Source organism: Ranitomeya imitator, chromosome 1 (assembly GCF_032444005.1).
Source record: "Ranitomeya imitator isolate aRanImi1 chromosome 1, aRanImi1.pri, whole genome shotgun sequence".
Lineage (NCBI taxonomy): Eukaryota > Metazoa > Chordata > Amphibia > Anura > Dendrobatidae > Ranitomeya > Ranitomeya imitator.
Window position 1 is genome coordinate 616326702 of NC_091282.1, and position 12742 is coordinate 616339443.

Genomic DNA, 12742 nt, shown 5'->3' on the forward strand with positions numbered 1-12742 from the left:
TGTGGTGAGGTTTGGGATGAAGTGGGATGGGAGTGGGTCAAGTGCACAGGTGGTGAGATGCGATCTTGAGAGTAGAGTGGAGAGTCCGTCTTCTGTAATGGTGGAGAAGTTGGTTTTGGAGGTGGAGGGCTGGGTAGTTGGGAGGAAGGGTTCTGGGGGTTGTTTACTAAAATTGTCTCTGATGTTCTCAATTTTCTGCTTGAAAAATGAGGCGAAGTCTTCAGCTGAGATGAGTGGGGAGGGAGGAGGTGCTGGGGGACGGAGGAGAGAGTTGAAGGTGTTGAATAACTGTTTGGGGTTGTGAGACAGGGAGGATATGAGAGATGAGAAGTAGGTTTGTTTTGCTGTGGCGAGCATGGTTTTGAAAGCAGTGAGAGACTGTTTGAATGCGATGAAGTGCTCGATGGAGTGGGATCTTTTCCATCTGCGCTCAGCAGCTCTGGAAGCTCGCCTCAGTTCTTTTGTCATGCTGGTGTGCCAGGGTTGTCTGTTGATTTTGCGAGCTTTGGTATGTGTGAGAGGGGCAAGATATTCCAAAGCTGCAGCTATTGTGGTGTTATATAGAGTGGCAGCATCATCCGCATTGTTCATTGAGAAGTATCGTCAAAATTGGGACTATCTGCTTCCGTTTCTGCTCTTCTCCATCAGAGAAGTTCCCCAATCCTCCACAGGCTTCTCTCCGTTCGAGCTCCTGTATGGTCAACATCCTCAGGGGCTACTAGACATCACCAAGGAAACCTGGGAAGCAGAGGTGGCGCCACCCCAGAGCATCATAGAGCATGTCGCCCAGTTGCAGGAGAGGAGGGCGAAAGTGATGCCTATCTTAAAGGCATATCTTCTCCAGACACAGGAGGCACAGGCAAGGGTGTGTAACCGATCAGCAAGGCTGAGGTCATTCCAGCTCGGGGACCATGTGCTGGTGCTTATCCCCACAGTAGAGAGCAAATTCCTAGCCAAGTGACAAGGACCCTACAGAGTGGGGGAAAATCTGTGCGAGGTTAATACCAGGGTACACCAGCCAGGTCGAAGGAAGCAACACCAAGTATACCACGAAAACTTGCTCATGCCATGGCGAGATCGGGAATCGCTGGAAGCTCCTTGCCTGGGATCCCGTCCCAAAAACCAAAGTGGAAGATGTTACAATTGCAGAGATTCTAATGCCGGCCCAATGGCAACAGTGTCGGGATCTGCTGCAGTGGAACTGTGACCTGTTCTCCGAGTTGCCAGAGCATATGCAGGTGATGAAGCATGACGTGTTCACAGAGCCGCATGTAAGCCCTATAGAATTCCCGAAGCACACCGAGAGGTAATATCAAATGAGGTGAAGAGAATGCTAGACCTCAGCATGATAGAGGAGTCAAAAAGTGGATGGTCGAGTCCCATCATCCTCTAGCTGAAGCCTGACGGTGAGTGGCAGTTTTGTAAGGACTACCGCAGGCTGAATGAGGTGTACAATTTTGACTCGTATTGGATGTCCCATGTTGATGAACTCATTGAGAGACTGGGACCTGTGAGATACATTACTACCCTTGACCTGATGAAGGACTGCAGGCAGATCCTCATGTCCCCGAGTGCCACAGAGAAGACGGCCTTCTCAACAACTGATGGGTGTATTCAATACACCAGAATGCCCTTTGGACTGCAGGGGGCCATAGCTATGACTAGCAAGTAAGTCATGCCAGAATAATATAATTTCCTTCTATGATGAAATCAGTGTCTGGGTGAATCAGGGAAATGCAATAGATATAGTAGATCTCGACTTCAGCAAAGCATTTGATAAAGTATCTCATACTATCCTTATTAGAAAAATGACCAAGTATGGGATTGACAAGGTTACGGTTAGGTGGATTCATAACTGGCTCAGTGATCACACTAAAAAAGTGGTAATAAATGGTTGCACATCCAATTGGAAATGTTTCAAGTGGGATACCACACGGCTCTGTCCTGGCCCCAGTGTTGTTCAACATTTTTATAAATGATCTAGTTAAGGGAACTGAAGGTAAACTAAAAAAATGTAGATGATGCAAAGCTTGGAGGGATAGCTAACACTAGAGAAGACAGAGAAAAGATTCAGAAGGATCTAGAGAAGCTGGAACAATGGTTAATGTAACGGTATGTGGTCATATAAAACTTAACTTTTAATCATTAAATAATTAGTAACAGAACATAGAACAAGTGTAGTCCAGCTGGACTTAAAGTGCCGAAAAAGTGCAACATAACAAAAAACAGATCATGTATTTAAGTATAAATTCCTCACTAACACTGACCAACATATAGGACTATGAATCCTGGCAGCATACAACTAATGACATAATGTAAATAATATGATAGTAGATCTTAATATATGTGTCAGATAGTCATGTGTGTCACGGATGTTGTTTGTGGAACCACTGAGCCACGGACCACGGAGAGCCTGGAGGGGCGTGACTAAGCGAGCACCGAACTGTACACTAGAGTCTCTAATGGTGAGGTTAGGTTTGGCTCCCGATGAACGCCAGGTGCCACTCCAGGACAGACCAACAGACATACAACAGCTGGACCCAGTAGGACAGACTGGATGGTGCAGCAGGCAGAGATCATATCAGAGTGCAGCAGATAGGATCTGCACCAGAGTGCAGCAGGCAGGATCTGCACAAGAGTGCAGCAGGAACTGGTTTGCAACCTTACGCAACTTAGACTACAGAACAGGAAGGCTGCTCATGCACCTCCCCAGTGAGGAGGAAGCAATACATACATAATGCCCCACAGCCATTGGCTGGGGAGGAAACAGCAAGTGCATGCGCTGGTCCTTTAACAGGGCGGGAGATCACACGTGCCCTAAGAACATGGCTGGGAGTCCGGCTGGAAGCTCTGCTGTACGCATACAAAGCATAGGGAAGCAAGGAACAGACAGCAGCATGGGTGAGTGAAGTGACACACAGGAGACCCTGCCTGTCAGAGCAGGGATACGGCATGGTGCTAACAATAACATATCTTATTTATGGTCAACTCACTACAGCCTCAGATTAGGACATACATACTGACATATAGATCATGAGGATATCACCATCACAGTATGAGAGTATATATCATGTTCCTTTTATTTAATTCTCATGATATATACTCTCATACCATACCATGACATCGCAGGCTCTCCCCAGGCTCCTGGGTACTCCGTGACAAAATTTCACTTTTCCTGCTTTCTCTGGACAGATACCCTTGAAAAAGGTCAATGTAGGCCGAAACATTGAGTTCTGTTTTCTATGCCAAGTGTGTCTACAATAAAGCACATTATATACTTCAAGATTGCATGTTATGCCGAAGGATTTTTCCTCTACAATATTAATTTATTCCCCTAAACCGTGAGTTACATCAGGTATATGTCAGGCACATCTTACAGATACTCAGAGACAATAAATTATTTGTCAAACAAGAGAAATGTATGTTCTCAGATGAGGAGATGCCTTTTCTATGCTATGTTTTATCATCCACCGTTTTCGCATGGATCTGGTTAAAGTCTGGGAGGTACTGGATTGGCATCGTCCTGAAGATTTGAAAGCATTACAAAGGTTTTTGGATTTCGCTAACTAAAACTGTAAGTTCATCAAAACCTTTTCAGTAGTGGCCAAACTTTTGACGGATATGACCAGGAAAGGGACAGACTTTTCCAAATGGTCCAGTCCAGCCAGAGAGGCATTCAATACTTTGAAGGAGTGTTTTGCATGTGCGCTGATTCTCATACAGCCTGACACCACTCAGCCATTTATTGTAGAAGTTTATGCATCTGAAGTGGGGGTTGGGGCTGCATTGTCACAGGGTGCGTCACCTGGTAAATGGTGTCCATGTGTATATTTTTCTAAAAAACTGTAATCTGCGGAAAATATTATGACATTTCTAACAGGGAACTCTTGGCAATCAGGTGGGCCTTTGAAGAGTGGCATCATTTTATGGAGGGGGCAGTTACTGTAATTATGGATCATAAGAATCTTGAATATCTAGAATATGTGAAACGCCTAACGCCTCGACAGGTAAGACTGGCATTGTTCTTCACCATGTTTAACTTTATTGTTACATATAGGCCAGGGAACAAGAGCATTAAGGCAGATGCCTTATCTCGTTGTTTTCCAGGGGGTGGAGATAATTGTGAATCGGTTCCTAAACTAAAAAAGTGGTGGTTATTGCGTCTAAATGCTCCGATCTTGAGAAAGAGGTAGTTGAGGCTCAGGGGGACGCCCCGGTTGTCTGTACTTTAGTTAAACTGTTTGTACCTATGAATCTCCATCTGAGAGTTCTTAACATCTTGACCAGGGCCAGACATCCCGGTAATAAAGTCATAGCAAGGAAAATCCCAGTATGTAGCCGGCGCTCCCATATAGAGATTCTCATAGATGTTATATAAATATCTGCTTTTTTGAGGTAATAAAAAATTACAGGACAATGCGTTTCGACTCCTACACCCTGGATTCTTCATCAGGTCATTAAAATATAAATAAGTTTATTTATCTTTTAATGACCTGATGAAAACTCCAGGGTGTAGGAGTCGAAACGTGGTGTCCTGTAATTTTTTATTACCTCAAAAAAGCAGATATTTATATAACATCTATGAGAATTTCTATATGGGAGCGCCGGCTACATACTGGGATTTTCCATGCTATGACTTTATTACCGGGATGTCCAGCCCTGGTCAAGATGTTAAGAACTCTCAGATGGAGATCTCACTTAGATCGTGCGCGGCATTGTTCCTTTTTTTCCCTATCCTCAGGGTTGTTTGGTAATAAAGTCATCACAGATCTTCTTACTCTGCATTTTTGGTGGTCAGGATGTCTGGGAGTATGTAGCCACCTCTCATACTCGCCCGTCTGGGTCTCTTCAACCATTGGCGATTCTCAGTAGATCTTGGACTCATTTATCAGTCGATTTTATCACTGAGCTACCTGTGTCAGCAGATAATACTGTAATTTTGGTTGTGGTGGACGGATTCAGTGAAATGTCACATTTCATTGCGCTACCCACTTTACCTAACGCCAAGACCTTGGCACAAATTTTCATCAGAAAGATTGTAAAATTACATGGGATCCCTACCAATATTGTATTTGTTCTGGGGGTGCAGTTTATTTCCAAATTATGGAGGGCATTTTGCACTCTTTTGGGAATCCATTTGTCATTTTCTTCAGCATTTCACCCACAGCCTGCAGTCTAATAGGCAAACTGAACGGATTAACCAGAATTTTGAGACTTATCTTAGGTGTTTTTTGTCTGAGAATCAGGAGGATTGGGTAACCTACGTACCTCTAGCTAAATTCACAATAATTATTCGTTGTCATGAGTCTACTGGTAAGTCCCTGTTTTTCGGGGCATATGGGTTCCATCCTCAGATCAGCTCATTTAATAGGAATCGTTCTTCTGGAATACCTGAAGAAGAATGGTTTTTATAATCATTTACGTCTGTGTGGCAAGGGGTTCTTGATAATTTGAGGAAAATGTGTTCCAAATATAAGAGTGTGGCTAATCCGGAGACGTTTGGTGGGTCTGGACCTGTGTGTTGGTGACTTAGTGTGGTTGTCCTGAAGGAACATTAAGTTGAAGATTCACTCATGGAAACTGTGTCCCAGGTTCATCATTTCTTATAATATTGTGGCTGTCGTCAATCCCGTACCATTCCGCTTTGCTTTGCCGCCCAGCTTTAGGACTCATAATGTGTTTCATCGATCTTTACTCAAAAAATACATTGCGTCCTCTGTACCATCACTGCTACTGCCATCTCCGGTCATTGTAAATGGAAATTTGGAATTTCAAATAGCTAATATCGTTGATTCTCGCTTAGTTCTTCGGTCTCTTCAGTATCTGTTACACTAGAAGGGATATGGTCCTGAATAGAGGATGTGAGTGTCAGCATCTGATGTCCATGCGGCCAGGTTGATCCGGTCTTTTCCCATGGCACACCTGATTCTTTTCTAAGTTTCGGAGGTCCCTCGTAAAGGGGGGAAGGTATTGTCATGGGTTTACCACGACAGAGAAGATCCAGAAGATGGCAACGTCTGATTGCTCCTTTTCCTGCACTGATTAGAAGCACTTCACCTTCATATTAAACGGTGCAGGTTTCTTTTAGCAGTGCAGTCTGCTCAGTTGAGTTTTCCAGCATTGAGATTCAGCTGTTCACTGTTAGCCACTCCCATTTCTATATAATCTAGGCTCTGGTAATCACTCATTGCCAGAGCTAGCTTCATTGCTGCATGGTTGGAGATGGTGGTTGTTGTTTGAGATGACATTTGGTGGATTTATCTGAGACTGTTGCTAATTCCCCTCCATCTTCTGCTTTGGTTTTACCCCATTCTCCACTCCCTGGTGTCTTCCTCTGTTGTTTGTGTGAGTATATTTATATGATTTGTATTTTCCTTTATCCCTGTTTGAAATACCTTGTTAGTCTGGTTGGTGTATTACGGTACACTACTACTCCCCTCTTACCTGGGTGGCGGAAGGGTACAGACCAAGGGTGGATTCAAGAGCTAAGGCAAGGTATGTGGCCCTGGCATCTTCAAATTCAGAAATAATCTGGAGAACAGGGCAATCTAAGGCAACCCTAGCGTTAGGGACAGGGAAGGAGCCCCTGGTCCCTTGATACCTGACAACAGAGTCATGACATCATCTGGAATATTGTGTACAGTTCTGGGCACCACATTTTAGAAGACATTGAAAAAATGGAGCAAGTACAGAGAAGAGCTACCAGGATGGTGAGTGGACTGCAAAGTATGTCCTACGAGGATCTGGAAATGTTTTGCTTGCAAAAAAGAAGGCTAAGAGGAGACTTAATAGCTGTCTATAAATATCTCAAGGGATGTCACAATGTAGAGAGACCATCCTTATTCTCATTTGCACATAGAAACACAAGATGCAATGGAATGAAAGTGAAAGGGAGAAGGTACAGGTTAGATATTGGAAAAAAAAATTGACACAGAGGGTGATCAATGAGATGAACAGGCGGCCACGAGAGGTGGTGAGTTCTCCTTCAAAGGAAGTCTTCAGACAGGAGCTAGACAGACATCTGTCTGAGATGGTTTAGTGAATCCTGCTCTGCATTCAGGAATGGGTTGAACACACATACTCTGCTTTATATTTACAGGTACAGTACTACTGTCGTAGATATTCACTAGTCCTAAGTCCCCAACCTAACGAGCATCACTCTAAACTACTGGGCCTATCACCGTTATTTTTTTCTTTGCAGTTCCAAACATCACACAGGCCCTAATGGGGTCAACCTTATTTCCCGCTAGGCAACAAGACTCGGATTGATGATTATATTAAACATAGTACTGGTACACAGTACGCCTGTCACACTGCTGTTTTTGTTTCCCAAAGCACAGCCCTGGTCCACACTCTGTACTATACGCTGGATGTAAAGGCTCACACGGACATCCCTTTCTGCGGCCTGGTCATTTGCTTAAGCCCTTCCATGGCCTCACTCAATTCAGATACCTCAGCCCTGGTCTTTGGTCACCTGGATCCTTCTCCCAGAGCTGGGTACTCAGTCCTTTCTTCTCAGCTAGTAACTGGTAATGGCGACTGTTAGCCAACTCCACTGCTCCGCATGTCCATCCTCTTACAGGTCCAGGCATTGCTTCCTCCCCTTTTTTTCCTTCCTGGGCTTTTATAGTTATTAACTGCGTCATAGCTGTCACCTGACCCGGTGTCTTCCCAATCTGCTCCCTGCAGAAACATTCACTTCATTCTAAGTTCTTACTAATATAGTTTTTTTTGCTTTCACTTTTTTTTTCTTCTTTGATCATCCAATTGTGGTGTTTGTTTGCAGATACTCGGCTTAAATACTGTTATGTGTGTCTTCACTTCTTCATCCCTTTACACATAAAACACATGCATCAAAAGACACACAAGCAAGACATCACATGCAACACAGCTCACAACAAAAGTCACAACAAGACATTCAACAAAACAAACATGACACGCAACACAACCCATGCAATACAAGTGATGCAACTCAAGTTACCCAGCCTATGCAACACAACACAGTAGAACACTCAACACATTCACTGCAACACACACAAACACAACATATGCATGAAGATATGCAAAACAAGCAACACATCACATGCAACCAAGTCAAAATGCAACACAAGATACGTAACACAGCACGTCCAACAAGACAAACACAAGATGGCCAACATAGCCTTTGCAATACAAGCAATGCAACTCAGGACGCATAACATACACAATTGATGTAACACACAAGTCACACAGTATAACACACAAACACATGAAGCACAACACATGTGAAAAGGCATGCAACACAATCAACACTTCACATGCAACAAAACAAGCAACACATCACAAGCAATGCAACTCAAAACACACACAAGATAGGTATCATAACTCATAACCCAAGAAATACAAGCAATGCAACACAACACATAAAACATACATAATAAAACCTATGCAACACACAACACACACAGTTTAACACAACACATGCAATGCAACACGACACACAACATACACAATGCAAACTATGCAACACACACAGTGTATCACATAACACATGCAAAGCAACACAATACATGCAACACAAGACACACAACACACCACACACAGCACAACACATGCAACAACACACAAGCCTGAAGTTTCGTTTGTATACTCCCAAAATGTACAATATAGAAAGATTGCAGAGACAACCGTTACATTAGTTTTCCCATCTTTTCAATTGTTGGACAGATACTGTGGCCATATTTATTGAGCGTGACCTCCTACTGTAACGGAGCCGTGGGAGAAGGCTTCTGCTGCAGTCAGTTACCTTACAGCCAGATAATAGTCGATTTGACTTTTATGAGAAGGAATGAGGAAATGCCAAGTCTTCTGCGAGACCTAAATTAAAAAATGTTTCATACTTTTCCTAAACTTTTCATTGCTGTATGAGACAGAAACAAAATTAACCTTTAAGTGAACATCTTAAATCCATGGTATTGTATATACAATCCTCACCAGAACAGATTGCTCCAATGCGTCTAAGCATATAATGCAATTGATGTTTGTGGGCAACTTTAAATTCCATCCGAGCAACCTGCTGTTTTAGAAAAAGCGCAGTGGCTTAGCATAGTCTGCATCCTAAGTGTGCAGCCAGGTATGGCGGCGCGCATACAGCATGATAAATGTCCCTCTTCCCCAATACTAACACTGGCTGGGAGCTAATCTTGGTGGTTGCTTGATAAATGGATGTAACCTCTTGGTGAATCTCCGAACATTGATTAAACATTCTAGACCCGTGTTCCAGATAGTGCGGCTTCTCTGCATTTTCTACGGGGGATGCCACTTAACATTTATCTTTGCTCAAGTTTTAATTGATTTTACGTTCCGTCCCCCTGTTGCATCACGCGATATTAGGGTAATAATTCTTACAGGCAGAATGATAACGAGCATAGGTTTTAATAATCAACTTCCATTAGTGTCTTCTAGCTCCTTTGCATACTTATGTGACTTGCACGACACTCCTATTACATATCCAGGATAATGGAGGAGCTAAAATATCCAGGGATTGTGGCAGCTGTAGAATAATATGCATATAATTTAAAAAATGCATTATTATTACTGCAGAGTTCTATGAATCGGCTCATGTCAGATCTACATTATATTAAGGTGCCCATAAAATCAGGCAAACAAAATAAATAAAGAGCTACTGGTACTGTGCAGACATATATGCAAAAGTTTCAGGAGATAACCATGTTTGTTATATGACTGTGTGCATGATGGACGCCACCTGTGATATGGAAATTCAAGTACACCTCATAACTCTCACTCTACCTCCGGGACTACCTTGCTTAATCACTGCCGCAGTATTCGTTCACCTCTTTATATTCAGTTGTAAATAAATAAAAAAAAGTTTTATGAGCAAAGCATATTTATTGCAACATCAACTATTTTCTTCCTATACAGTAAAATAAAAAGGAAACCACGGGGGCACTTTTATCTTGAGTTTGTATAACATTTGTTGGGTTAGTGGTTTATTTCTGATAATCTATAATAGAGCTGTCATTAAATTTTACAATATAACCCTCATAAATTAGGATATAGATCTCAAAGACCTGAGGAGGCTGGGATGCTTACCATGAAAATTAGATTTGAAAATTATTGTCCATTGCTTTTTAATGTTTTGCAGTCTGCTTATAATAGTATCAGGTGGTAAAAACTTCCAAAAGGATTATATGGCCATTCTGACATAGAATTTCACAATAAGTGTACCAGCCTCATCTGGTCTAAGAGTGTCACTCACAGTGTGGGAAGACTAAGTGTGACGCGAGGGGAAGAGAGGAAGGAAGCCTCTAGGGAAAGGGTGGGTGGAGACCCCTACGCAGATTTAATAGCACCCTGCCTCCCCTATCGTCCCTATATTGGTTCCACACAAATCGTTGAGCAGGAACCTACACCCGGTATATATCTAGAGCTAGGTCCTGAATAGGGAAAGGGGAGGAATGAGCACTGGTCAGTCCCCACTGTACACTAAAGACAAGAAGGGAGACAAACAAAGGGGAAGAAACTTAGCTTGAGCGGACTCAAGTGGTAACACCAAACGTCTTCCAACAGCACCAGAGAGTAAGCTGACTGCTATAGCTCCAAGCCTTCACAAGGGAAAATGTGAATATCACTGGTGACTCCCTGAAGCAGACTGGGAGTCTATAAACACCCAGGTCCAGGTGTGTCCATTACAGCCGGGGCATGGCTCACAGGGTAACTATGGCGGAAAAGTCTAAAGATACACCCAGGAGGATCTTGTGAGCGACACCCCCTTGTAAATACCATAAAAATTAGCACGAAATTTAAACTGAAACGATATCGTAGTCTTGAAAAACTGGCATATTCATGGTAGCAGCAGGAATAAAATTAGAACAAAAACTGATAAGGTGTCGTGGTGACATGTCCTGTTTAAGGCATTAACTAATGTTGAAGGAATTGCCCTTCATGTCTGCTAGATATGACTGTGCTCACTTTCTTTCTCCACCATACATAGACTACAACTTCAAACTAGAAAGACAGTGGACAATCTAGATGGTTGGAGCATTCTTGAGAATAAACAAAGGAATCTATAAAGTAACTTAAAGAGCCACGTTTGTGGGATCGTGGGGTCCTGCATACCACCATGAAGCAAAGAAGATAGTGTAGGCACAACCAGCCATTTCTCATTTTATTACATTAGTAAAGTAAGATTTCAAATGACCACTTTTGACCTTGAGCAATTCTTCGAATCTAAGGGCATGGCTAACAGAGTTTTTCGAGCATAAACTAAGAGGAAATTCTCCTTAGAAACTCAAAAATCCTCAAAAATTTTGACTTTTTGTTCAGTTTCCACTACAAAAAACAAAGAATTCTTTAGAAGTTGGCAGATGATCTGGATACAATGTTCTGTCTTATGCCATGACACCAAGCGTGGACAATCTACAATGACTTCATAAAAAAATACTACTTATAGAATCAGAAATTGCAAGAGATGATTCTGCTGGAAAGATACTTGAGATAAGTCTTTGTCTTACAGCCGATCTGGTGACATGTTAATGTCACAACATGTACAGGTCCTTCTCAAAAAATTAGCATATAGTGTTAAATTTCATTATTTACCATAATGTAATGATTACAATTAAACTTTCATATATTATAGATTCATTATCCACCAACTGAAATTTGTCAGGTCTTTTATTGTTTTAATACTGATGATTTTGGCATACAACTCCTGATAACCCAAGAAACCTGTCTCAATAAATTAGCATATCAAGAAAAGGTTCTCTAAACGACCTATTACCCTAATCTTCTGAATCAACTAATTAACTCTAAACACATGCAAAAGATACCTGAGGCTTTTATAAACTCCCTGCCTGGTTCATTACTCAAAACCCCCATCATGGGTAAGACTAGCGACCTGACAGATGTCAAGAAGGCCATCATTGACACCCTCAAGCAAGAGGGTAAGACCCAGAAAGAAATTTCTCAACAAATAGGCTGTTCCCAGAGTGCTGTATCAAGGCACCTCAATGGTAAGTCTGTTGGAAGGAAACAATGTGGCAGAAAACGCTGTACACGAGAAGAGGAGACCGGACCCTGAGGAAGATTGTGGAGAAGGACCGATTCCAGACCTTGGGGAACCTGAGGAAGCAGTGGACTGAGTCTGGTGTGGAAACATCCAGAGCCACCGTGCACAGGCGTGTGCAGGAAATGGGCTACAGGTGCCGCATTCCCCAGGTAAAGCCACTTTTGAGCTACAGAGAAGCAGCACTGGACTGTTGCTAAGTGGTCCCAAGTACTTTTTTCTGATGAAAGCAAATTTTGCATGTCATTCGGAAATCAAGGTGCCAAAGTCTGGAGGAAGACTGGGGAGAAGGAAATGCCAAAATGCCTGAAGTCCAGTGTCAAGTACCCACAGTCAGTGATGGTGTGGGGTGCCATGTCAGCTGCTGGTGTTGGTCCACTGTGTTTCATCAAGGGCAGGGTCAATGCAGCTAGCTATCAGGAGATTTTGGAGCACTTCATGCTTCCATTGGCTGAAATGCTTTATGGAGATGAAGATTTCATTTTTCAGCACGACCTGGCACCTGCTCACAGTGCCAAAACCACTGGTAAATGGTTTACTGACCATGGTATTACTGTGCTCAATTGGCCTGCCAACTCTCCTGACCTGAACCCCATAGAGAATCTGTGGGATATTGTGAAGAGAAAGTTGAGAGACGCAAGACCCAACACTCTGGATGAGCTTAAGGCCGCTATTGAA